Raw genomic sequence first — 27,875 nt, 5'->3', positions numbered from 1 at the left:
ACTGGCTGAGCTTTGGTTGATCTGAGCCTTACTTCCTTCCTTTCTGTTGCTTTGCATGACTGCAGAACAGCAACAGTAGGCCTGTCATTTGCTGGCAGGCTTTCCTTATCTAAGCACCGGAGTCTGGCAATCTGATTGGCGAAGCGCTTGCACCTTCTGTGCTGGATTTACGTGAAGCATTTGGTTTGTCATATAAGAGCCTGTCGTTTGACTCTAAACTTGAACATGAAAATTGATGCTAAAACCCAGCAGTTTCTTATGTTTTCTGCTGTTGTGTTGCAAATCCAACTGTTTTATGTTACTGTTTTATATCTATCTATCTATCTATCTATCTATCTATCTATCTATCTATCTATCTATCTATCTATCTATCTATCTATCTATCTATCTATCTATCCATCCATCCATCCATCCATCCATCCATCCATCCATCCATCCATCCATCCATCCGTCTAGTTTAGCACACAACAAACTGTAAATTTGAGAGCTAAAGTTATGTAAATTATTTTCTTTGAAGAAGAAATTACAAACTTATGAATGTTCATTTTTTGACTATAAACTGAGTGCTTCACATGGACCAGGAGCCCCTCCTACACAGCATGAACCAACCAGATCTACTTGTGTTAAAGCCTAGGTGGCACTGGTGTGCAGTCCAGACCTATAAAGCTGCAGAGCTCACAGATGATTTCTCACATTCTGCCTTTACAGGAAGAGCCTTTACTGTACAAGTTATGGAAGTGGAATCACACTACATCATTTACAGTTTTCAGCTGTTTGTGTCATGGTAAGTTAACTTTTTGCTGCAGATTTTATATCTAAAATAATACCATATCTAATTAAAATTTTGTGCTGACATAAAAAAGATACACATGTTTGTGACATGTTTGTTGTTATCCAGTATAACATGTGGCATATATCTGTGTTTATACTAAATTCAGATGAATGTACCTAATGTATTAAAAAGTACTGTTTGACAGGACTCGTATAAAGAGGTCTCTATTTAATAATTGATAGTTTTAACTTGAGAATATTGTTTAAAATGTTCTCATTTTAAATGTATTGAATGGAGGAAAACAAACAATGACATCTGATTCTGACTGAAACTAAAACTTGATTTAATATTGTATTGTTTCATAGCTTGTATCAAAACCTAAAATGAACAGCTGTTTAAAAAAATTTATTAAACTGATAAATATGTCTAAGTATTAGAATCACAACATTTCTCCATACAATTTGATGAATTCACAATTGTTCACTGTCTTAACTTAGTGTGATATGCTCTTTTTATTCAGATTATATAAAATGTGCAGCTGTTTATTATACTTTTTTCACCGGATGTAAAAACTATTAAAATGCCTTTTTTGTGATTATGTATAACATATAAAAATAAAGGAATGGAGTTATTATATAAATAAAAAATAATAATAAGCTTTCACAATCTGTCTAATTGTTTGGAAATGCCAACCAAAAATGTGTGTCTGTTTTCCATGACTTATTTTCTCTGTCTCAGCATACACACCATGCGTTGCTGAGTCTTATGTATTCCGAGTCTTTCACTCACCTTATAATAGACGTTCTCTGAGAGCATTGGCAATAGGCCAGAACAATATTCACACAGACATGCACACACACACATGCATACACAGACACACATATATATATATATATCATTTCTGACGCTCTATGAAGCAGCTGAAATTCAATCAAGAAAATAAAATGATTATACAACCTTTAATACAAACTAATAGAACAATGTATATTTATTTATGCTGCATCTATTTAATGACCACCAAAAGACATTTGTCAGATAAATATTTGTTGTTAAAGTAAATATTTACTTTAACATCCTGTCCTATTTTAATGTTAATGTGATAACATTTAAATCACGTTGTTAGAGTTTTTAGATTAAATGTACTGTATGACTTACTAAGACCTTTCTAAGTCATGTTATTATTAAAATGTTGTTGTTTTTTTATATTACTCAAAAATGATTAAATATTGGGCGGCATGGTGCATGGTTTGAAGCACTCTTGCCTCACAGCAAGAAGGTTGCTGGTTGAAGTCAGTCCTGGCGTGGCCAGCTGGCATTTCTGTGTGGAGTTTGCATGTTCTCTCAGTGTTGGTGTGGGTTTCCTCCAGTTGCTCCAATTTTCCCCACAGTCCAAGGATATGCACTATAGATAAGTTGTATTAAAAATAACTAAAAATTGGCTATATTGTATGAGTGTGTGTGAATGTGAGAGTGTATGGTGTTTCCCAGTACTGTGTTAGGGTAGAAAGGGCATCCTCTGCGTAAAACGGAATAGTTCAGCTGTTCCCTGATAAATCAGATACTAAGCCAAAGGAAAATTAATGAATGAATGATTAAATATTACCAGTTACTACCACTTGTATGCTTCAAAATCTCTCAAAATCAGATCGTCAGTTTAGCGTAATTAGAATTCATATTTAACTAAACAACTAAAATGAGTTATAATGTGTTGAAAAAAAATCTTCTTTCCATTAAATAGGAATTGGGGAAAAAAAAACAGGGGGGCTAATAATTCTGACTTCAACTGTGTATTAAAAAATATTTCAAGCACAGTTTTTATCATGGGCTCAAACAAATAGGTGGTGGCTAGGTACATTGGCAAGTTAATAAATAAATAAATACTCAACATATATACATCAATATTTAATATTTGAAGCACAATTCCAAATGAATGTGTCTAAATAATTTAACTGATAGTCAGGTGACGCGATTTGCTTGTGAGATGCGTGTATAATTTATAAGGTAAATAAATGCATAAGGTAAATTTATAAAGTAAATAAATAAATAACATCTAACTGCTACTAACTAACCAAACAGACAAATCAAACATGCTGACTCATTCTCACTAAATAAAAGAAATTAATATCATTTTATTGGTCATCACTAAGGATGCTCCGATCAGGATTTTTGCAGCCAATACCGAGTACCAATTCCTTGTCATGGAGTTCGGCCGATACCAAGTACTGATTCTTATAATGCATAAAGCACATTTTCAGTTCAAGTATGATACTTAAGTGTAGGTCTCTCCTTACCTAAGCAAATTAATTAAAGATGTTGCATATAATTCCTTACATATCTCTTATAACCATTTAGCTTGGACAAATAATCGTCAGAAGCAGCTTTACAGAAACTAATAAATAAAACAGATTTAAAAAAAGAAAATCACTAACAAAGCTAGAATTGAATTGAACATGTCTCAAAGTTTGAAGCACATATTTGATGCATAAGAATTTGCACTCCTATAAGTTTATAACTACTTTACTTAAAGTAAATAGATCCATAAACTGCTGTTTATTGCAATACATATAATATAATAAGTTTTATTATGAAATACAAGTTAATATACATCCCTAATATTTTCAGCCAGGTTTATAAGAACTTTCTGTCCTCTGCTTCTAAACTCGTAAAAAACAATTGTGATCGGTTCCTGAGATCAACCAAGGGTGCTTTCCCAAAAAACAACGTAACTCGCAGCTGAACTAGTACGATAAATCGTTTTTGGAAAAGCACAATGTAGTGACGAGTGTCTCCCAAATCCCGTTGTTTCTCTGTCGCACATTCATCGTTTGAACCACGTTAGTTATAACGTAAAACGCCCATAATGATGCTCTAAATGTGGTGGAGTAACTACTTTAGAGAAGAACCCCATCATTTCTTTGTGCAAATTATATTGTTTTACACACACATGCATTTAAAAAAAAATCCAATATTAGAATTTGATAAAAACATTCACTTGTTTTCCATATTAATTGAAATAAGTAAATGGTACCTATAGGGCCTGTGTATCCAAATATTACTGAGAACATTACATATTCTATTCTAAAACTTAGAATATTCTAAAGCTAACACATATTCTAATATCATATATAAATCATATAAATAAAAAATAATGAGGCTATTTATTAAGAAAGGAAGTTTTATAATTATTATTTATTAATAAATGAAAAAAATCCGACTTTAATAGTAATATTAATAATGCTAATGATGATGATGATGATGATGATTATTATTAAGTAGAATATTGTTTATTTATTTTTTTGAAAAGTTTACTTTTACAATTTGACACATTAAAACCACAGCAGAAAAGTGCTAATCTACAGGCCCATGTCATGCACAGTACAGATATTTGATAAATAACCTACTATAAATTAAAAGCATTAACGTATGCTATGTTTTTTTTTTTTTGTTTGTTTGATTGTTTTCACAAGCTTTGAAGACGTTACATAAACTCTGCTTTTGAATAATTGGTCACCTATAGCTTTCACCATGAGCCATGGCTGTGTTCAAATTAACATCAATGTTTTCAAAGTGCACTGCGAGGGGAGCACAATTGTAAACATTAAGATCGTTAAAACTGTACTGTAAAAATACTTTGAAAGCAAATTACACTGAAGAAGAGTGATGACTTTAATGCTTTTTTATTTTATAATTCCAATTTTGTCAGAACGTTTTAAATGAATAGGGCATAGGGAGGATAACTGGTAATAGAACACAGCCAGGAATTATGTTTCTAACTACAGCTCCAGAGGTGTATTTGCAAGCATATAATTTGTGATGCAGTTTGTGAATGTTCTTTGGAACGACGGATTTGGGAAAAGTTTAATCAACTTACTGTTTGTAACAACAGAACTTGCGACCTTAGTTGGCTAACGATGGTTTTTGGAGACGCATCACAGATTAGCGAGTACAGATTGAGTCATAAAATCTGATTATTGGCCGATACCGATCTCTGGCCGATTGAACAGAGCATAGTTATCACACTTGAAAACATCAGCATACAAATGTTTTATTAAAACCAGACAGACTACAGATAAATAGATAGACAGACAGCTAGCTAGCTAGACAGACAGACAGACAGATGATAAACTGACAAAACATACGAAAAACCTGTAGTCTAATGAAAAGCATATATTGTGTGTTGCTGATGAAACTGCAGCATGAGCTGAACTTCTGCTGTCTATAAACTCTGCTCGTCTGCTCAAGATTGAAGGAATCAGTAGTCAATCACTAGTTCACACTTGCTAGTAGAGAATATGTCTCTCAAGAGGGAACAAACAGGGCTCATGTTAGCAGGGGGCAACATGTGTGATGGTGTGTCTGAGCAGTGATGTGAAGTGATACTAACAGGGCTGTGCTCTCCTGACCCTGACAGCAGTGTGAGCAAACAGCAGACTGCACTTCACCTGAACCGCATGTGGCCACTCAGCTGGAATAAAGGAATAACTGCTGTGTGTGAGTGTGTGGGGTGGGGGGAGGAAGCAGTGAGGCTTACAAGGCATGAAGGCGCTCATAAGACTTTGAACATTATCTGCTCTCGCAAAGGGAATAATTTGGTACAAGCAAATAGCTGTAGAGTAAACCCCACAGACAAGTCTCCCGCCGAATTGCAAAATATTTAATATTTATGTTAGGGATGCACGATATACGGTTTCAGCATCGACATCGCAATGTGTGTGAAATAATCTGCAATGTTGAGTCTGGATTGTGGTCGATCAGCTCAGCAGTTCAGAACACATTTGTGGAATTATTTGTTTAACTGTAAAAAAAGAGAGAAGGTTTAAAATTTGCATGTGTTTTTAAGGCCTGTGTGAGCATTTAAAGCGAGTTTACAGCTTTAACAAACATTAATTGTATTTATCTATTATTAAAGCGAGGACTGTGCATCGTTATTTTATATTTGATTTCATTATTTATTTACCTCCACCATCACAAATCTATTCACAAAATATTTTCTATAGTATGCGTAAAACATTTTATTTGTGCATATTACATTAGATTAGTCAGTACTGAAGCCAAATCTGAAGCTAATCTAACAAAATAACTTACAGTAACAGTCTAAAAACTAGTAGCCCAAATTTATATGTTAGGGAAAAATATGAATCACAATAAACAAATAGCAAAAATCAAGAAAACAACAACAACAAAAATTGTAGTAATATTGCAGCTTCTAATTTTTTTTGCCACATTTTGCATGAATTTAAATGCATCATCTTTCTATTTCTCAAGAATAAAATATTATTTGTTTTGTTCAAATGCACCAAAATATATGACCCATATTCACTGAGAAATGGATAAAAATATAAATTTTTAAAATGGGGTGTACTCATTTATGCTGATAACTGTAATTGTCTATGCTTGTGATTTATTTTAATTTATGCAAACGCTGTATAATATCATTCCAACCAATCTAAAATGATAAATTCTTTCCAAATAGGCCTATTCAAGTCATCTGGTGAAATTGCCAATATGTTAGACATGTATCTCAAAAAAACTAAATATCACATCACCCTTGGTTTACAATATCAAAACAGGGATTAGCAGAATATATATATATATATATATATATATATATATATATATATATATATATATATATATATATATATATATATATATATTTGAATAATTTTTCAGTCAAATTCCATGTGTGAGTAAATGTCAAGAAATTATGTTAATTAGCCACAATATAAAGATAATTAGATTTAAAATTCTGATTGCTCAACCAACTGCTTTAATTTAAATAGTCTTCTCATTTCAGTACTTTACATAAATGACTTTTATAACTTATGACCCCCCAAAGAACTTTGTAATATCCTTGACACATACATCACAAAGGTGTACATTTTTATGTATATTTTAAAGCAGGCTTAATGCAGAAATTAGAGGCATTTTGTGGCATGTTTAAAGTGAAACAGAATCCAAAACAAAATAAAAAATATAATACAGGACTTGATTTTGTCCACTGGTAAGCTGATTGGATGGAAGGTTGTGTTGTGCTATTGGTGGATCTGATGTGAGTCAGAGGTTTGTCACAACCTCATGTCTGTAAATGTGTAAAATAAGAAGAGATGTTGTTCAAGTGGGAAGAAAAGTTATTTTGATAACATAAAAAAATACAAGGACATATGAATAAAATATGATGTGCATGGATAAACCCAGCAATATTCCATAAAAATTGATTTCATGCTTACTTCAAAACCAAAAGCACTGGAAGTGTGCCAGCTTTTCATATGAATTACAAATCAGTGCATCCATCATCTGGTCTGTACACTCCAGCCATTTGTGTTTGCAATAGCTCAACAACATGGGTTGTGTGTCTATTAGCCTGTATTACATCATACTTTTCAATTTTCAGCACTAATGATGGTATGATAAAGCCCAGGAGGAGAATAGTGCTTGGAAACGGCAGTTGTTCAGTAGGGAAATGATGCCGACTGCTGCCACAGTAACCAATGCCAACAGCAAACAGCCCATTCTCTCAGCAGAATATGTGATCAGTTGATAAATTTGATATCTAATTTTACAAACATACATCACAAACTGTAAAGGATTGGAAGTCTGACAGAGCATGAAATAGATGCTTGTGAACAGAGTCATGCTTGAGGAGGAAGCCATGGAAACCAAGGTTGGCAAAATTCTGAAATTAACGATAGGTTGTTTTTCAGAACATGGCAGAATATGATAATTAATGAATATAAACATATTTATAGATATCTGTCAGGGGTTGATTTTATAGCAAGTATGCATGCAGTGTTCTCTATTTAAAGAAGCTAGTGTGCTCTGATAATATTAAGACAAATCAAGCAGGCAAAAGTATTTTGAAATAACAAGATGTCCATGAATTGTATTAATGACATACCTGCCAGAGTTTTTTCCTGAATTCAATTCAATTTCAATTCATCTTTATTTATATAGTGCTTTTACAATGTAGATTGTGTAAAAGCAGCTTAACATAGAACTTCAAGTAAACTAAAACCAATTCAGTCCAGTTAGTTTAGTTCACTTTAGTGTAGTGTAAATTTCACTACTGAAAGTCCTAACACTGAAGAACAAAACCAACGATGCACAGCTCCACAAGTCCCAAACCAAGCAAGCCAGTGTCAACAGTGGTCAGGAACAAACGTCACTTAAAAACTTGACCTAAATGAAGGAAAAAAAAAACCTTGAGAAAAACAGTCTGAGTTGAGCACAAAGTTCTCCAGTTCTCCTCTCGAATTAAATGTTTTTTCCTCCCATTTTATTATTTCTCCTAGAAAACTCACACAATTTGTATGGCCCAATTAAATTACAAAAAAATAACTTTTTGTCTATGTTTGTCAAGTTGCCAGTTCTTGTGTGAAGCTCATCACCTCAGAAAATGATTCACGAAATATTCAAATCTCAAAGCATTTTTACCTCAATATGACAACATATGTTACAAAACAGTTGATAGATGAAGGATTTGAATGGCAGTATTAGCAACATCAGTAGTAGTCAGTGGTGGAAAGAGTGCTGAACAATGCTAAAAATATACAAAAGTACCATCACTAGCCTAAAAATGTTGTGTAAGTAGAGTAAAAGAATCTGTTGAAAATATTTCTTTAAATATGAGTAAAAAGTAGCCCTTTTAAAACAAATAGTAAGTAGTGAGTATTAAGCTGTAAAAAGATGATACATTTACATGTACTTTGTGGATGTGTGTAAACGTAACATTCTGTAGCAGATTTGGTTATTGCTCAGCAGGCACACAACATCATAAGATGTTGACATTAGGTTTGATTTAGGTTGTGACGGCTACAGACCAAAATTCAATATAGCCAGCATCTAAGGACAAAGTTACTCTGATGTCCAATAACGACGGCAAATTACGTTGACATTTGGTTGATTTTAGATTGTGTTAGAAAGTCATAACCATTATGAATACAAAGCTAGCCACAGAATGAACCACAGATTTTACCACAAGTTACTGACAGAGACTGTCAGGTACAAATAATATACAGTATAATCACGATTATTTAGGTTATCCCAATGTCGTCTTCAGCCTGACAAAAGATGCTTTGTCCTGTCTAAATATTTCTAAACCTCTCTCTCATTTTTCTCTCTCATCTCCTCTGCTTCCACCCACCAGATCATTCAGCTCTAAATTTATCTTCAATTACCTCATCAGTGCTATTATAATAGGGCAGTTCTCTGCTCGTGAATCTCTGCAGCGTCGGGGGTCCCACCTGACCCTGTATGAGTGCTAAGGCCTGAGAATTGGATTACAGCTTATCCATATCAGCAGCTGTAGCTTCCTGACAAAGCCCGTGGGCCCCTGGGCACTTTTCAAGCAAGCCAGAATTCACCAAGGACACTCCTGACTGGAAAAAAGTGGAATGGCAGAGGAATATCTGGTGCCATAATCCTCTTACCCCTCGACACATTACTTGATGCTCTGACAAATGGACTTATTAACACTATACCAACAGATGCATAAGAAGTCAGAAATACTGTAAATCTCTAGAAGCAGTACCCAGCCACACAACAAGAGCGTCTGAGTTTATTTCCAGCCTGACAACAGAGCCTTTCTAAATCAGTGTGATCACAGCCTCACTGACAGGTTGTGACTAACTCATGCAGTGCCCCTAAATCAGACACACACACACACACACACACACACACACACACACACACACACACACACACACACACACACACACACTTAGACTTCACTGCATGATTTTATTCTTAGTCCAGATAATGAGGGCATTTTGGGTCAAAGCTGCAATACCAAAACAGGTCCACACTGTAACACCAACATTTAGAAATAACTGATGTGCTGGTTCTACTGGTCTTTTAAGGCAGTTCCTATTAGGCTTCTTTACCCCCTCTGGATCATAGCACTAGTGTAACACTCCAGTTTAACACCAAGGAATCTAAGTTGTCTTTTTTGGGATGTATGCCTGACAACAAGGACCCTTAAGGCCACTTTGCCTCTAGAGTGACTCTTGAGGCCAGTAGAGTGATGTTTACCCACACAGATGCTACACAACGCCATAAACCTCCACTCACACCCACATCATGGTACCATTGTAACCCCTTTTGGTTCAACTCTAACCACTTCAAGGAGTATTTAAGCTAGCATGGCAACCTTTACAATAACTCAGTAAACCATGCAGCCAAGTAGAGGTGCTTTTAAATGAAAATCTGTAATAAGAGTTCAATATGGAAATGAAATCAAATAACTGAAATAAAAGAGTAATATTTACCCATACAGATCTTACTAACTGGCCTCTGTTACACGACTCACACACACACACACACACACACACACACACACACACACACACACACACACACACACACACACACACACACAAAAACATTCACGTCCGGGTCATAGCACCATTGTTCTGTTTGTACTCGCACCAATCGAGAAGTGATTCAGTCTGGTGATTGCAGCATGGGAGCTGGGTGTACTAACAAAGGCACCAAGCACTGCAGCCTGTAGTGCACCTCTTGAGGTCAGGGGAGTGATGTTCACCCACACTGCTCCTTGATTATACTTTCCTAAACCTCGCTTTCATCCGGGTCATGGCACCAATATAACACCCCCAGTTCTATTCATATCTTTCCAAGTGGGAATCAAGCTGTCGTTTCCAGCATAAGAGGCAGGCAGAGTATTAATGATGCGAAAGGTCAGGGGAGTGATGATTACCCGCATGGTTTATACAAACTGGACGCTGTTACACTTCAAAACATTTGCCTTCAACAAACCTCACTCTCATCTGTGTCACGGCACCAACATAACACATCCAGCTGTACTTGCAACTCTTCATGAATTAGCTGAATTTTATTTCTGGTAATGAGAAGCAAATGTGGTAAAAGGATGTTAAAGTTTATCGTACACCTCTTATGGATGGAAGGAAGTGTAGATTACTTTAACATCTTCTATACAAATTTACATCTATTACACACTCACCTGCCTAATATTCACTCCAATCTGGGTCACGGCACCAATTTGTCAATTCTTACTTTTACATGGATTATTGTAGTATTTATTACAAGGTATACAGGAATAAGATATTGAAATTCAATACCTTTTAAGACATTTTTAAGACTCTTTGCATACATTTTAAGACCTCATCACCACTTTGTTTCAACCAGTAACATTGCAGACATTTTAACTTTCAGTACATTTACTAAATACTGATAGCAAGAAACGAATCCTAAACTAAAACTGTATTTATATACTGAATGAAAATGTCAATCCACCTTTACAACAGCAAAAATAATAGAGTTTTCCTGGTTACAGCAATAAACAAAGCAGCGTGATGTCAAATCTAGCAGGATTTGTTTGATTTCATAAACTACACAGCATCCCAATATTCAAAGATTAAATTGAGGCAAGGTTTAGCATAGTGATACAAAAAAACTAATACCTTGTAAAATAGCATTTAAGATTTTTAAATACTTCTTAATGGCCTTAAATTTCTCTAAATTGATTTATACATTTTTTATACTTTTTAAAACCCTGTTGACACCCTCTATTAGAAATTTATTTTGAATATTTTGAATCTCTCTTAGAATAAAATCTATTCTCTGATAATCCTATGTTTACTTGGCGGAGCAACCTGTCACTCACATGAGATCTACCCAATAGGAATCGCAAATAACTTGGCTTGACCACACTGTTAAAAAAAAGTTCTGTAGTATTTACAATTGTTTTGCCATGGAAACTATCCAAAATGTTAGACCGTGAGTGTATCAGTGGACTGTAGTGGATCAGGTCATTTTTATAGCCTGAGGTCATTCGTCCAGTCTGACATCACGCACACAGATGATGTAAGGCAGTGAGAGCCAGTTTCAGTGGGAGGGCTGCTCATTTGGAACAGATAAAGGTGCTTTGTTTTCTTCACTTCCTTCTCCCTGGTACATGACTAGAACATTGTTCCTGTGTTATAGTATTTGCTCATTTGAAGGGAAACTGAGTTGCCCTTTGTGGATCTGAGCTAACAGTCACATTTAGGAGAGGAGAAAGTGTATTTACCAACAACCAAAGATAAACGTCCATCAGCATTAGTAAATTAGAGAAATGGATACACTAAATATTGTGAAATGACTAAGTGAAACTCATCTGCAATAGAATTAATGCAGGTATAATGTAAAACAAACAAATGTTATACAGTACAAGGCAGGCGCCTTTAAATGATAATATTCTATATGTAAATGATTATGTGACTCTGAAGCCTGAAGTACGGCTGTTTCAAAATCAAATTGACCATTTCATTTTTCTTTTTTTAAATATTTCCCAAATTATGTTTAACAGAGCAAATACATTTTTACAGTATTTCCTATAACATTTTGTCTTCTGGAGACAGTCATATTTGTTTTATTTTGGCTAAAATAAAAGCAATTTTTAATTTTTTAAAAACTATTTTAAGGTCAAAATGATTAGCCCCTATATTTTTTCAATGGTCTACAGAACAAACCATCGTTATACAATAACTTGCCTAATTACCCTAATCTGTTTAGTTAACCTAATTAACAAATTAAAGCCTTTAAATGTCACTTTAAGCTGTATAGAAGTGTCTTGAAAAATATCTAGTCAAATATTATTTACTGTCATCATGGAAAAAAGTAAATAAATCAGTTATTTGAGATGAGTTATTAAAACTATTATGTTTAGAAATGTAAAATGTGTTAAAAAAAACTTCTCTCCATTAAACAGAAATTGGAAAAATTGGGAATTGGGACTTCAACTCTATTTAAATGTATAATATTTTACAACTTTATATTACTGCTTTTACTGTTAATATGATAACAGAAGGGCTGCACGGTGGCGCAGTGGGTAGCGTGTTCGCCTCACAGCAAGAAGGTTGCTGGTTTGAGCCTCGGCTGGGTCAGTTGATATTTCTCTGTGGAGTTTTTGCATGTTCTCCCCGCATTCGTGTGGGTTTCTTCGGGGTGCTCCGGTTTCCCCTTACAAGCCCAAAAACATGCGGTACAGGTGAATTGAGTAGGCTGAACTGTCTGTAGTGTATGTGTGTGAATGAGTGTGTATAGATGTTTCCCAGTGATGGGTTGCAACTGGAAGGTCATCCGCTGTGTAAAACATAATGCTGGATAAGTTGGTGGTTCATTCTGCTGTGGCGATCCCAGATTAATAAAGGGACTTAGCCGAAATGTAAATAAATGAATGAATGATAAAATAAGTGCAGTCTTGATAAGCATGAATGACCTCATTGAAAAACAAATGACAGCAGTGTATATTTGAGAAATAATTTCTGCAAAAGCTGTCCTGTTTTAGATAATCTAAATAACGCTGAAAATTTATTTTACGCTGTAAATGATGTTTACAGAACTTTATAGCCCTTACTGATGTGTAATACCTGCAAGATGCCTGTTGGCAGATCCTCTATCATAGAGATTTTTTTTAAACTATTAACAAATAAAATAAAACACTACATTTTGAACCAATGTTAATTTTGATGGAAAATTTTTATTTAGTTTTAGTCTTAGTCTTTTGTTTCCCAGAGATGGGCTGCAGCTGGAAGGGCATTCGCTGCGTAAGTAATGTGCTGGATTATTTGGCGGTTAACTTTGTTGTGGCAACCCCGGATTAATAAAAGGACTAAGCCGAAAATAAAAATGAAAATAAAAAAAATGAAATATAGCTTTTCCATTGAAGACCAAAAATTAGTTATGCATTGTTTATTTATATCATAAGTAATATGTAAAATTATGTGTCTGCAATCAATCCACATCATACTTTACTTTTCAAATGTGTGTGTGTATGTGTCATGAATCACACACCAAGATTCATTCAGATTGGATATTTTCCAAAAAAACATCCCTCAATCACATTTTTTGTCTCATTTTTATTAGTCAACTAAAATGTCAGTGTATTTTTATTATAGTTGTCGTCATCATAAATTTTTATTTAGTTTTCATCTCGTTTTCATCGGTAGAAACTTGTTTGTCACAAAAATGATGATGATTATTTTTTGTCAAGAAAATTAACAAATGGAAGACCTATTAAAAGTGAAAATATGATGGAAAAAAATATGAGATGCTTTTGTGTTCCAACTAGAAAGCTTGTGTTTTCCAAAAAAAAAAAAAAAAAAAAAAAAGCACCTAAAAACCCTGAAGTTTGATGCAAAATTTCTTGTTAGATTGCAAAACAGTACGCCTGCGATTTTCATTTTTTCTATCATCATGTGCTTTTAGGGCCTCAGACTAAATGCTATTATACAAGTACAATGCATAAAGAAATTAGAAACTAAATATTATTTTTTCACAATTTTACTAGTGGTACTTTTAGATACTACATTGAAACTAAAATCTCTTCACGAGGCACAATCCTGGTCCATAAAGTGCATCAAGCCAGGCCAGTTTCCCCACAGACTCATAACATCCTACCACTCAACCAAATGCATCAATATACTTAAGACTATCAGCAATCACCAGAAGAGCTCATCTGAAGGATACAGAGTCACATTAAATGTTGTACTGAGACTCACGTGCCTCCATTAGACCCATGCATTATGGGATCTAGGGAGTTAACATAAATTATGATTTCTTCTAAAAAAAAAAATAAAATAACATCCAGCAAGCTTCCAGCTAATGATTCATAATGGAGCATTTAACAACTCCAACCCATAATGTGGTTCCCTCACCAGTAGGTCATTTATAAGGTAAAACAAGTGTTTTAGTAGTGTGCAACACAGGCCAAGACATAACAGAACGAATGTGTGTCCCAGCGCTAAGCGAAAAATGTGCTAATCTTTGCCAGAGAAACGCAAGCCACCGATTATTGCAGAGAAGGAAAACACTCTGTTTTTGTAAAAGTGAAGAGGAGGGAAATAAGCATCCTTTAGATTTAGTGTTAAATTTCAATAAATCAGCAGCAGACCAAACATTGGCTACTTTGATGGTTTACACAATCCTCTGAACAGGTAAACCAGACGCAGAGAGGACTTACAAAAACAACTCACTTCCTAAAAGACAAATAAATAGTGAAGCAGAGGCATTTGACCCAGTGGCACAGACACTGAGAACTAGTTGGGTACAACAACAACAACAAAAAAAGATTTGGCTTAAAAAAAAAGACTTTTAACTCAAGTACTGCACCTGACTTGATTTAAGACAACTAAAAAAGCTCTGCAGTAAGCTGCCCCACAATTTTAAGATGTCAACTTTTGGGTTCCACGCACGCATGCATGCATTCAACTCTGAGAGAGTTCATTTAAACACTTTAAGGGTATATATGTAATCCACACCAGTTAAATTAACATTTTCAAAAGTGATAACAGTTTAGCACTGTCTCAAGAGTTTTTTTTCCTTTTTATTTTATAAAGGCAGAACATACTGTTCTAATCATGCATTACAAAACATTAGGACTTAATTATTGTTGGTTCAGAGCTAATTATTTGCACAGTAAACCAATACAAAACAACATAGTTTCACAATTGATTTTTACTTCATGCTGTCCCAACACAAATTGGTTGGGACAGGATAAAATAAGTTAACTAAATCTTGTTTAAAATTTAAGTGATTGAACATAAAACAATTAAGTTGTCTAAAAAATACAAACAAACAAACTTTGTTGTTTCAACTCATTTTAAATAAGTAGTTCATTAAACAAGCAGCAAGGTCTGACTTGTATGCTTAACAAACTGGCAAGGCTGTAGTCCCATTCTCACAACAATAAACACAAATAAAGATGTTGTGCATGGGGTAATTGAGAAATGAAATAAAGATGTATTTCACTTAAGATGTATTTGTATAATTTTGTAATAAAATTATATGTTGGAGATTTACAGGACTGGATATTTGATTTCTTCTTTATGGGGTCAATGACATTACAATCATTTTTCAACAATTTTTGTTTAGAATAATCTACAGCTAAAAAGTAAGGTTATTTGTTTTTTATTAAAGTGGAAAATGCCATTCATTTTAACCTTTGTTTCCACTCAAATAAACAGCAACTGTTTTCAACATTGATGTTAATAAGAATACTTGTTGAGAAACACATAATCATATTAGTATAATTTCTGAAGGAGACTGGAGTAATAATGCTGAAAATGTTTGACAATAAACAAAAATAAATAAATAAATAAATAAATAAACATATATATATATATATATATATATATATATATATATATATATATATATATATATATATATATATATATATATATAGAAAATAGTAATACAACATGTAGTTAATAATAAAGAGAGATTTAATATTTTAATTTAAATATTGTCAATATTTTAATAAAAATAATACATTAAAATATTTAATAATAAAATATTCAAAAATATACAACCGAGTCACTGCTTAATATTTGAAAAAAAAAAACTTATTTAAAAGTCATGGTTAACTTTTAATGGTTAAATTGTTAATGGTTAGATAACAATACATATAAATAAATATATTAAGTATAACATTTAGTTTTGGTGTCAGAAATGTTGACTTTTACATTTTAACATGAATGTCATTCAATTGAACAATATTTTACATACCAAACATTTTGTCAGGCACGTTTAACAATAGTCATTTAATCAAATACTAACAGATACAGTGCTCTGCATAATTGAGTACACCCCATTTTGAAAATGAATATTTTTTATCTATTTCTTAGTAAATATGTGTAATATATATTGGTGCATTTGAACAAACATTTTATATTTAACAGACATATTTATTAAAGTAATATAGTCACATAACATCTTAAGAAATAAAAAAAATAATACATTTAAATTCATGCAAAATATTTCAAAGTATATTTACAAATTACAACATTTCAAAAAAATTGTTAATATTTTTGTTTCTCTTGATTTTTTCTATTTTTAAAAATGTTATTAAATATTTTTCCCTAACATATACATTTGGATGTACTCTTTTTTTTGAACCATTATTGTAAATTATTTTGTTAGATAAGCTCCTGATTTGGCTTCAGTACTGACTAAACTAATGTATATGCACAAATGTAATGTTTTGAAGCATCCTATAGAAAATATTAATTTAAATGAGAGATCTGTGGGGGGTGTACTCATATATGCTGAGTACTGTACATTTTAAGCATTACAGGGCAGCCCAAAAATGCTTATTAATTATTTCACATCTTTAAACTTTTCTACTTTAAAAAAGTAAAATGCACCAGAAAAATCATTTGCTTTTAATAATACCTCTTCAATGAGTATCATTTTAAAACTGTTGTCATACTGTTAAAAAAGCCTTTTTTGCAGCCTTAACATTTTAGTTTTATGAAATTAACCTTTCATCTCAACTTAAATCAATCAAGCTAATTAAAAATTATGTTGAAATAAATAATTTATTTTTAAACCTGACTAACATATTAAAATAAGTTTAAGTAACATGAGCTAATTTATTGTCAGAAATTTGTTTCATGTTTTACAGTGCAGGAGCTGCAGAAACATGTCTTTTTTAATTTAAACTGATGTGCTATATGTCTTAGTTATGCTTCAGGAATGCTGCAAACCAGTGTGGGCCTTGTCTTAACATGTATCTCAGCACTTGAAAGAAGTTAAAACATGTCAACACACCAGAGGACCCCAGGGAGAGAGTCGATGGAGCCTTTGTGTGGGCAAAACTGTCACGATGAAAGATTCTCTCTCTCAAACTCTAAACCTCACAGCAACTTCCGAAGGTAGACTCAAATGCAGGAAAACAACTACTCTTTTACAACATAATAAAAGAAAACTGTCATGGAGAATAAAGCATGTGGAGCTTCTGCTATTATCTTAACAATGGAGTCTGATGTCAGAGATGAACACAAATACACACTCAAAATGTTCTTTTATTTTTTTCCTGCTGGTTTAAAATGAGAATAAAAAATAAATAAATTTTGGAGAATTTATTTGTTTTAGGTTCAATTAAATAATAAGAATAATAATAATAAGATAAAAATAATAATAAGATATACTTATTGTTAGTATTGAGGCAACATGGAGGGATTGTGTTAAAAGTACACAACCTAGTGGATGTGTAGTTCCCAACATGCTTTAGAGTGCATTGCATGAAAGGGAAAGTTCACTCAAAATGAAAAATTTTGTCATTATTTACTCACACTTTACTCATTAGTTAAACACAAAAGAAGATATTCTGAAGAAACCCGTCACCCTTGACTTCCATACTTTGTTTTTTGTAATATGGATGTCAAAGGTTACAGATTTTCAGCTTTCCTCAAAATGAATTCGTTGTGTTCAACAGAAGAAAGAACCCCATAAAGGTTTGTAACAAATTAAAACTATAATTAAGAGTAATATAAGAGTATAACATAAGACTATAATATAAAAGTAAATTTTACATATTTTTTGGGGTGAAATATCCTTTTAAGAGGGCAAATGTTGACAACAAAAGTATTATTAGGTGTTTTAAGTTAAGAGAAAGACTTGTAAGAGTTTAATCTTCACTAAGAGAGATTTGGAGTTTTAATTAATGGTTCGAGGTTACCACCCTGCAGTAGAGTAGCGCAGCTTTATTTTAACAGCAATGTTTGTTGTTTCACTTATTATGCAAAACTAATGTGAGTTCCTAGATCAGTCTTGGTCAACTAAATAAGCATTATTAAAATAGCTGTGAAGTGTAAACTGAAATAATTAACAGAAAACTCAGTTTTTCCAAATTAAGTCATTAAGATTAATTGGCTCAATAAGAGTAAAGTGTGCTCCAGAGAAGTTTCATTCATTAGTGGTGTATTCTATAGTCTTTGGTTTAAAAATGAGTTTCCTGAGTTACATTTGCCTAAAATAAGCTGAAATTCATATTAGTGGATATGTGTGCTATAATTAGGCAATGCCACTGATTTATTCATACATTATTTTTTTACTTGCATTTTAAACACAAATACATTAACTCATTCATTCATTTTCTTTTTGGCTTATTCCCTTTATTAATTTGGGGTCACCACAGCGGAATGAACCACCAACTTATTTAGCACATGTTTTACGCAGCAGATGCCCCTTCAGCTGCAACCCATCAGGGGGAAACATCCATACACACTCATTCACACTCATACACTACGGACAATTTAGCCTACCCAATTCAACTGTACCACATGTCTTTGGACTGTGGGGGAAACGGGAGCACCCGAAGAAAACCCACACGAACGCAGGGAGAACATGCAAACTCCACACAGAAATGCCAATTGACCCAGCCGAGGCTCGAACCAGCAACCTTCTAACTGTGAGGCGACAGCATTGGCTTTAAACACACATTAAACATTTTAAACCGATTCAAATACATATAGAACTACTGTTTTGAAAAAGTAACAGAATACAGATGATGCATTATAAAAAATACACAAACTACAATGTATATCATAATAGGGCACAATTACTATTATTCTGACATTCTGTAATAATTAATGTGAATGATACATTCACTCTTGTTGCTGTTTATTTGCCCCCAGTTATAGTAGTAGACGGTGTAAAAAAACTCACAAGGTAGAAAGCCAAACTTAAACAAACATTTATTTAACATGATCCTAATTATGCAACTGGACTCCAACTTTTGAAACTGAATCTCTCTATTTTTTAGTTTTTTTTTTTTTATGTGTCCCATCCCTACTCCATATTTTGTTGAAAATGTGTGGAAAAGTAACTTTCCAATGATTAAGCTGTTTTCTCTTAAACCTGCAGTTATTAACTTAAAAATGTTGTTGAAACCTGATTCACTTATTAAAATAAGTTGAAGCAATATAAAATATGTTTTAATATTAGTTGACTTCTTGTCATAACATTTGTACAGTGTATATGATAGCTGGACTTGTGGAATGCAGTAAGCCAGCAGCCTAATTAAAGGAATAGCTCACCCAAAAATGTAAATTCTTTCAACATTCTGTGTTTATTTTTTGCGTTTAAATAAGATATTGTGAAGAATGTTGCAAAGCACCAGCTAATGGTCTACATAGTATTTTTGTTCTGACTATAAATGTCAATAGCTGCTGATTTACAACTTTCTTCAGAACCGATAAACGTTTAGAACACGTAAATGCTAAAGGCATCTTCCTTTATTGGTGAATCCTTTTAAGAGTTGATTGACTGCCACATATAGTATTTTATTCTATTTTGAAAATACTTAGATTACTTATTCATTCATTTTCTTTTCAGCTTAGTCTCTTTATTAATCTGGGGTTGCCACAGCGGAATGAACCACCAACTTATCCAGCATATGTTTTAGGAAGCGGATGCCCTTCCAGCTACAACCCAACACAGGGAAACACCCATACACTCCCATTCACACACATACACACTACGGCCAATTTAGCTTACCCAATTCACCTATACCGCATGTCTTTGGACTTCTGGGGGAAACCGGAGCACCCGAAGGAAACCCCCGCAAACACATGGAGAATATGCAAACTCCACACAGAAATGCCAACTGACCCAGCCGACCAGCAACCTTCTTGCTGTGAGGCGACAGCGCTACCCACTGCGCTTTCCTAGATCACTTATTAAAATACAATTTAAGTGGCTTGATTTTACATATTGTATATATATATATATTTGCTTTCTCTTTTATTATATTGTTATATTTCTTTCCCAGTGATGGGTTGCTGCTGGAGGGGCATCCGCTGCGTAAAACATATGCTGGATAAGTTGGTGGTTCAATCCTCTGTGGCGACCCCAGATTACTAAAAGGACTAAGCCGAAAAGAAATTAAATGAATGAATTGTTATATTTCCTTATATTTTAATACCAGTTTTTTATTTTTATTTTATTTTATTGTAAAACCCTTTGAATCAACTACGGTTGTGTAAAATTTAGCTCTATAATTAGTTTGCATTGCCTTTTGCCTTTGTTAATTTAAATAGCTTATTCCCTTGGTATTGTTATTTATGAAACTTTTACATCATTTTTTTTCTGTCAGAGGATTATGTCCAACTGATTGTGTAGATGAACTGTGTCTGTTGTTTTGTGGCTTGTTGGCAACAAATGAACTGTCAATAAACTGTAAACCTAAGATTTTCAAATAGATTTTTGCTGTTTGCATATAAATTCCATAAGACAATTATAGACGGATTTTAAATACAAAATGGCATTTTGTTTTTCAAATACATGTACATCTGAACTACCGCCCACCGTTAAAGAATGACTGCTTCCATTTCTTCATCTCCAGGACTGACCTCACCTCATACAAAGCAGAAATTACATCCACTGAAGTATCAAAGGCCTGCATTGCTTAATGACCTTTACTTGAACCGTAGACAAATAAAGGCAGACTCTCTGTGCTTCAGGTGCTGTATGGCTTATTTGATGTATGTGAATAGGGCATGGTGACCTGTCTGTGCTTCTACTGGCTGTCTGCCTTCCCAAACATATGAAAAACTCGAAAATTGAACTCAAGTGAAAGAACAGATACTGAGGGAAAATTGAACGTAAAGTGTCTGGCCAAAAATATACTTCAGTAAAAGTAAAAAAGTGATTAAATTAGTTAATATTACAAATAAAAAAGTACCCTAACAAAATTATTGCTGTTTCATCACATTGAACATTTAATTGATGTAAAGTAAAATAAATATTCATTCATTTTCCTTCGGCTTAGTCCCTTTATTCATCAGAGGTCATCACAGCGGAATGAACTGCTAACTTATCCAGCATGTTTTACTTAGTGAATGCCCTTGCAGCTGCAACCCAGTACTGGGAAACACCCATAAACACTCATTCATTCACACAAACACACTACGGCCAATTTAGCGTATCCAATTCACTCATACCGCTAGTCTTTGGACTTGTGAGGGAAACCAGAGCACCAGCAGGAAACCTGGGAGAACATGCAAACTCCACACAGAAATGCCAACTGGCCCAGCCAGGACTCGAAACTAGCAACCTTCTTGCTGTGAGGCGACAGTGCTAACTACTGTGCCATCTGTAAACTAAATATCATAAAGTTAGTTGTCAGACAGACATACAGTACAAAGGTTTGGTTAAAGGGGGAAAATGCAATGGCAAATGGCAAAAATATATTAAAGGCACAATCCAACAAATAAAATGCAGCAGAATGAAAACTAAATATAGCCTTAAAGGGAAATTGTGTCCTTTGTTTTCAAAGTGTCAGTATATAATAGTCAAAATATAATTATAATAGCATTTATTTACACCAAGTAAGACCACTAAGCAAGATTAACACTTACAAATGTTGCTTTAAACTGTTCTTTTTTCTGATCTGATTGGAAAAACAAAGTCATTAAATTCATTCATTTTCCTTCAGCTTAGTCCCTATATTAATCTGGGGTCGCTACAGCGGAATGAACCGCCAACTTTTCCAGCATATGTTTTACACAGTGGATGCCCATCCACGCTGCAACCTAGTACTGGGAAACAACCATACACACTCATTCACACACATATACTACAGCCAATTTAGTTTATTTAATTCACCTGCACCGCATATCTTTGTACTGTGGGGGAAACCGGAGCACCCAGAGGAAACCCACGTGAGCACTGGGACAACAAGTAAACTCCACACAGAAATGCCAACTGACCCAGCTGAGGCTCGAATCAGCAACCTTCTTGCTGTGAGGGGATCATGCTTCCCACTGCGCCACCGTGTTGTCCAGTAATCATATTTTAAGTGTTTATTTGAAACTCTGTATTGTGCATTCTGCCAGTAAACAGACAGGTAATGAATATGCAGCTAGAAATTGGGATAACATCTGAACATTCTGAGTGGTTTTACTGAATTCATCTTTTTTTTATTTTCCGGGGGGAAAAGCTCTAAATAATACTGTTTTTATTTCAGTTTTTGAAGAAATGTAAACAGTAGTACACAAAATGAAACAAAAATATCAGAAATTCAGAGAAAATGAAAATTTTCAAGTCTCATTTTTTTTTTTACATCTGGCAGATTGCTGTTTAAAAGTATGATTGTTTCTTGCATCTTAAGCCTTTATTATTAATTTAATTTTTATTTTCATTGACTTTATTTACCATTTTAAGTTAATTTTAAGAAAAAAATATAATACTAAACTGTAAAAAAATATCTGTTAATTAACAGTTTCTGTCTTTTGTGATTTTCAAGTGTTTTCTGTTTATTTACAGTTGTGAATTGCATTATGGGATGTTGATCTTGCCCATATCAACTTTTGATGGTGATAAGTCAAGTTTGACAAAGTGACTTGCATTGATATTTTAGTAGTTTAAAATAAAATAACGTGTAATATATATATATATATATATATATATATATATATATATATATATATATATATATATATATATATATATATATATATATATATATATGTATATGTGTATATATATATATATGTATATATATATATATATGTGTGTGTATATATATATATATATATATATATATATATATATATATATATATATATATATATATATATATATATATATATATATATATATGTGTGTGTGTAAAATACCAGAAAGTGTACTGGCAGTTTATTACAAGGTTTTTGTACAATAATATAGCTACAACACCAACCCAAACAATATTAAAATGATCATAAAGTCACTTTTTTAAACTTTGCAAAGTTAAAAGTTGGGGATGACACGGTGGCACAGTGGGTAGCATGATTGGCTCACAGCAAGAAGGTCACTGGTTCAAGCCTTGGCTGGGTTAGTTGGCATTTCTGTGTGGAGTTTGCATGTTCTCCCCGTGTTGCCATGGGTTTCCTTTGGGTGCTCTGGCTTTCCCCACAGTCCAAAGACATACTGGACAGGTAAATTGGGTAGGCTAAATTGCTCAGTGTATGTGTGTGTGAATGGGCGTGTATGGATGTTTCCCAGTGCTGGGTGCAACCATGGTAGGGCATCCGCATGTGCTGGATAAGTTGGGGGTTCATTCTGCTGTGGCGACCCATGATGAACAAAGGGACCAAGCTGAAAAGAAAATCAATGAATGAATGAAGGTTAGAAGTTGTTGGAAGAAAGACCAAGGTCCCTTGATGCAATTCAATAGCATAAATAAACAGGAAAAAATAAATAAAAACATGAATCAAAAATATGGAAAACGGCTGATTTACAGTTTTTTTTTTTACACAGTAGTAAGCTACGTTTTTAGTTGTTTTAGTACGTTTTTACGCAGCGGATGCCCTTCCAGCCGCAACCCATCTCTGGGAAACATCCGCACACACATTCACACACACACTCATACACTAAGGACAATTTAGTCTACCCAATTCACCTGTACTGTGGGGGAAACCGGAGCACCCGGAGGAAACCCACGCGAAGGCAGGGAGAACATGCAAACTCCACACAGAAACGCCAACTAAGCCGAGGTTCGAACCAGCGACCTTCTTGCTGAGGCGACAGCACTACCTACTGCGCCACTGCCTCGCCTAATTATTCTATTTAAACATTATAATTAATATACAGCAGTTATTTCTTCAGAAAGTACAGGTCTTTGGTCTGTACTTTAATTGAGCATCCCCTGAAATAATATTTAAGTTCATCATTCTAAAATGACTCAAGTATTTTACAACCTTGAATGATGTCAGAGCTGTCAGGAGACCTGGAGACAGAGGCACATGGTAACCACTTGCTATTTTAAGTGCTCTGACATCACCTAGTGGCGAGACCGGTAATATCGGTATATGTTCTGTGATGCTATTGAACTATAAAAGCTATGAAATCTGATACAACAGTGTGATATGGAAGGCTATTTGGATCCATTAACCTCAGCACGACACCACTGAAGCATAGTATTGTGATGGAGAGAGGAGGAAGTTCTCTCTCTTTCAGCACATCCTCAGCGGTTTTCTGCTCTGGTTAAAAGAAAGCAGTTGAGTTAACACTGCTGACCAGAGCACCTTCCTCTCACTGATTGCCTGTCTTGCTTAAGTTAATTACCTTTGTGATGAGAGCACTCAGGCGAAACCTCAAACATGGCCATGCTGAAGTGCAATAATCAGCTTTATGGTGTTTCCTGGAACACAGTAAGAAAAATAAATGTAAAAGTTTAAAATGCTAAAGATGTTTATGTCTATATGTTTTTACAGATTTTGAAGTAAAATAAAAAGTAGTTCACAAAATTAAACAAAAATATTATAAATACAGAGGAAATGCTCAAAAGTTTGATCTTTGATTATTATCCGTGTTTGCATCTCTCCTAATTTATGTTATTTATTTAATTTATGAGTGTTTGAGTGAAAAAAAAATTACTTTTGCTTCATTCTATAAAACTACTGGTGCCATTTCTTTCTTACATTTTCTATTTGACAGAAAAGAAATGTATATACACAATAAAGTTTTAAAGTTTTAAAACCAAACTTATTTCCATTGCATTTTTTGATGTAATGTCAATGAAGAAGTGCTCATTTACAGCTAATTTTACAAAATAATGTGTCATGTTTTCAGAATTATTTATATTAATTTTTAGACACAATATCAAATGTTTTAACTTCAGAAGAGTTAAGAAGTATTTTTGTGGAATAACTCTGATTTGACAGAATTCTGATCATTTTGATTCAATCAAATGTAACATTTGGTATTAGGTTTAATTTTTAAAACAAAATAAATGCTCTAAATGACAAAATTTTACTCCTGAAAACACCAGTTTCCGAAAATATTTGCCTAATTTATAATAAGAATTGTTTAGCACTAAATCAGCATATCTTAAACTAAAATCATGACATTGAAAATTCACATTTGCCATAAATCACATTTTTCATTCATTCATTTTCTTGTCGGCTTAGTCTCCTTATTAATCCGGGGTCACCACAGCGGAATGAATCGGCAACTTATCCAGCACATGCAACCCATCTCTGGGAAACATCCATACACACTCATACACTACGGACAATTTAGCTTACCCAATTCACCTGTACCGCATGTCTTTGGACTGTGGGGGAAACCGGAGCACCCAGAGGAAAGCAGGGAGAACATGCAAACTCCACACAGAAATGCCAATTGACCCAGCCGAGGCTTGAACCAGCAAACTTATTGCTGTGAGGCGACACCACTGTGCCACTGCATCGCCAAATCATAAAATATATGAAATATAAATTACATCAAGTTGTATTGTACTATGTAAGTACATTATTCTCAAGTATCCCAAGGTTATATGAATAACAAATAGATTCAGATTTTTCAGCATTTTAGATCTAAAATGTGTTGTGTGCTAAACTGAACTAATGGAAAGACGGATAGACAGACAGACAGACAGACAGACAGACAGACAGACTACCTGACAAAAGTTTTGTCGCCTATCCAAGTTTTCGGAAGAACAAACAATAACTTGAGTTCTAGTTGATCCTTTGGCATCAGAAGTGGTTTATATGAAAGGCAAAGGCCTCTAGATTACACTTATTTTACCAAAATAACATTGTATAAATGTCTTGATTTTTAATTATTTAATTAGGACAGGAAGAACGGACTTTGCTTAGACAAAAGTCTTGTCACTTAACAGAAATACTCTACAGTATAGAATATAAAGTCATGGTGTAGTGGAAAAAGAATGAATATTGTGTTTGATTCCCATGAGCTCGGAGGACTGCATCCATAGATCTCTGCAATGACTCAAACAACTTATCAATAAAGTCATCTGGAATGGCAAAGATAGCATTCTTGCAAGACTTCCAGAGTTCATCAAGGCTTTTTGGATTAATCTTCAATTTCTCCTTCTGCATCTTACCCCAGATATGCTCAATAATGTTCTTGTCTGGTGACTGGGCTGGCCAATCCTAAAGCACCTTGACCTTCTTTGATTTTAGAAAGTTTGATGTGGAAGATGAAGTATGAGAAGAAGAGCTATCCGGCCCTCACCTGTAGTTTGTAATGAAATGGGCAGCACAAATGTCTTGATACCTCAGGCTGTTGATGTTGGCATCCACACTGCAGAACTTTTCGCACACCCCATACTGGATGTAACCCAAACCATGATTTTTCCTTCACCAAATGTGACTGGGAAACCTTGGGTCCATGTGGGTTCTAATAGGTCTTTTGCAATATTTGTGAAGGTTGAAATTGGCCGGTATAAGTTTCTGACGGTATGGTAACCTTGAATAAAAATATCACAGTTTCACGATATTGTGATTTCTGCTCTAAAATATATTCTTCTTAAACGTCTGGGTAAAAGAACAAAAACTTTTTTTCCCTTTTGAAGACAGTATATTTTATTCAAAACATTTTTGAACAGTAAACATGTCAGGCTGAATGAATTATTGACTACTTCATTTGTTTCAAAAACACAGATTTTTTTACAATTTAAAATGGCATCTTTTCTGCTGGAGATACTGTTGATTTAAAAACAACAAAAAATAATAATGTAAATAAAAAATCATACACATACCTTAGGAATGGTATTGCAGAAAATGTTAACGTTTTAAAACATTGACTTTTCCAAACCGCGGTATACCTTGAAGACGGTTGTCGTCCCATGCCTAAATTAAATGCAGTTCAACAGATGATTCATCAGAAAATCTACCTTCTGCCACTTTTCCAAATGATCAACTAGAAGTCAAGTTATTATTTGTTGCTCTTACAACTGGGATCGAGACTTTTGTCAGGTAAGTTGGAACGAACGGACGGACGGACAGACAGACAGACTGCTAAAATAGAAAGAGAGTTATTGCTACAACTAAAACTTAAGAACCGTGTCATTCTCAGATTCAATGTTATCTTTGTTCTCACAGAACATTAAATGTGTGTGGGAAGCCTGTAAAAATGCATGAAACATCAGAACTGTATTAATAATTCATACACCACATGGTGTCCGCAGCTGTGCCATTCTCATAATCTGTCATAAATAGTGAAACGTTTGCTTTAACTATTCATTCAGTCATAAAATGTCATGCAAAATTAACACTCTAGGTAACCGATACATCATGTTAACATTACACATAACAGGTTAACATTAAAAACACAGCTGGTTCAAAAGCAAAAGTCAAAAACACCTTGAACTAATTAACAAAATGTGAGGGTTTGGTTAAAAAAAGGACAAAAACAGAAAAAAAGACAAACGTTAATTTCATTTTCTATTAAGTTTCCATCAGAAACAGATGAAATGTTCGTTATGAATACAAAATTGTTATGTCTTTACCTTTATTGGTGCTTAAAATTCAGTCTCCATTTTGTCATTTAGCCTAATAGATTTTAGCAT

General features: G+C 33.9%; 2 long non-coding RNA genes across 2 annotated transcripts; one reads left to right on the top strand and one right to left on the bottom strand.

Annotated features, from left to right (window-relative positions):
• The first annotated feature begins 691 nt into the window (after nt 1–691).
• LOC147843539 (uncharacterized) lies at nt 692–10,043 on the top strand. Its single transcript, XR_015493762.1, has 2 exons — nt 692–784; nt 8,919–10,043. It is a non-coding gene; the product is annotated as an uncharacterized LOC147843539 (long non-coding RNA).
• On the bottom strand, nt 2,035–27,875 carry LOC141386295 (uncharacterized). Its single transcript, XR_015493759.1, has 3 exons — nt 27,816–27,875; nt 24,626–24,701; nt 2,035–2,174 (listed from the first exon to the last, which is right to left on the bottom strand). It is a non-coding gene; the product is annotated as an uncharacterized LOC141386295 (long non-coding RNA).

This window comes from Danio rerio, chromosome 6, assembly GCF_052040795.2.
Source record: "Danio rerio strain M-AB ecotype USA chromosome 6, GRCz13ab, whole genome shotgun sequence".
Taxonomy (NCBI): domain Eukaryota; kingdom Metazoa; phylum Chordata; class Actinopteri; order Cypriniformes; family Danionidae; genus Danio; species Danio rerio.
The sequence above is the reverse complement of the archived record's forward strand: the minus strand, read 5'-3'. Positions and strand labels throughout refer to the sequence as shown.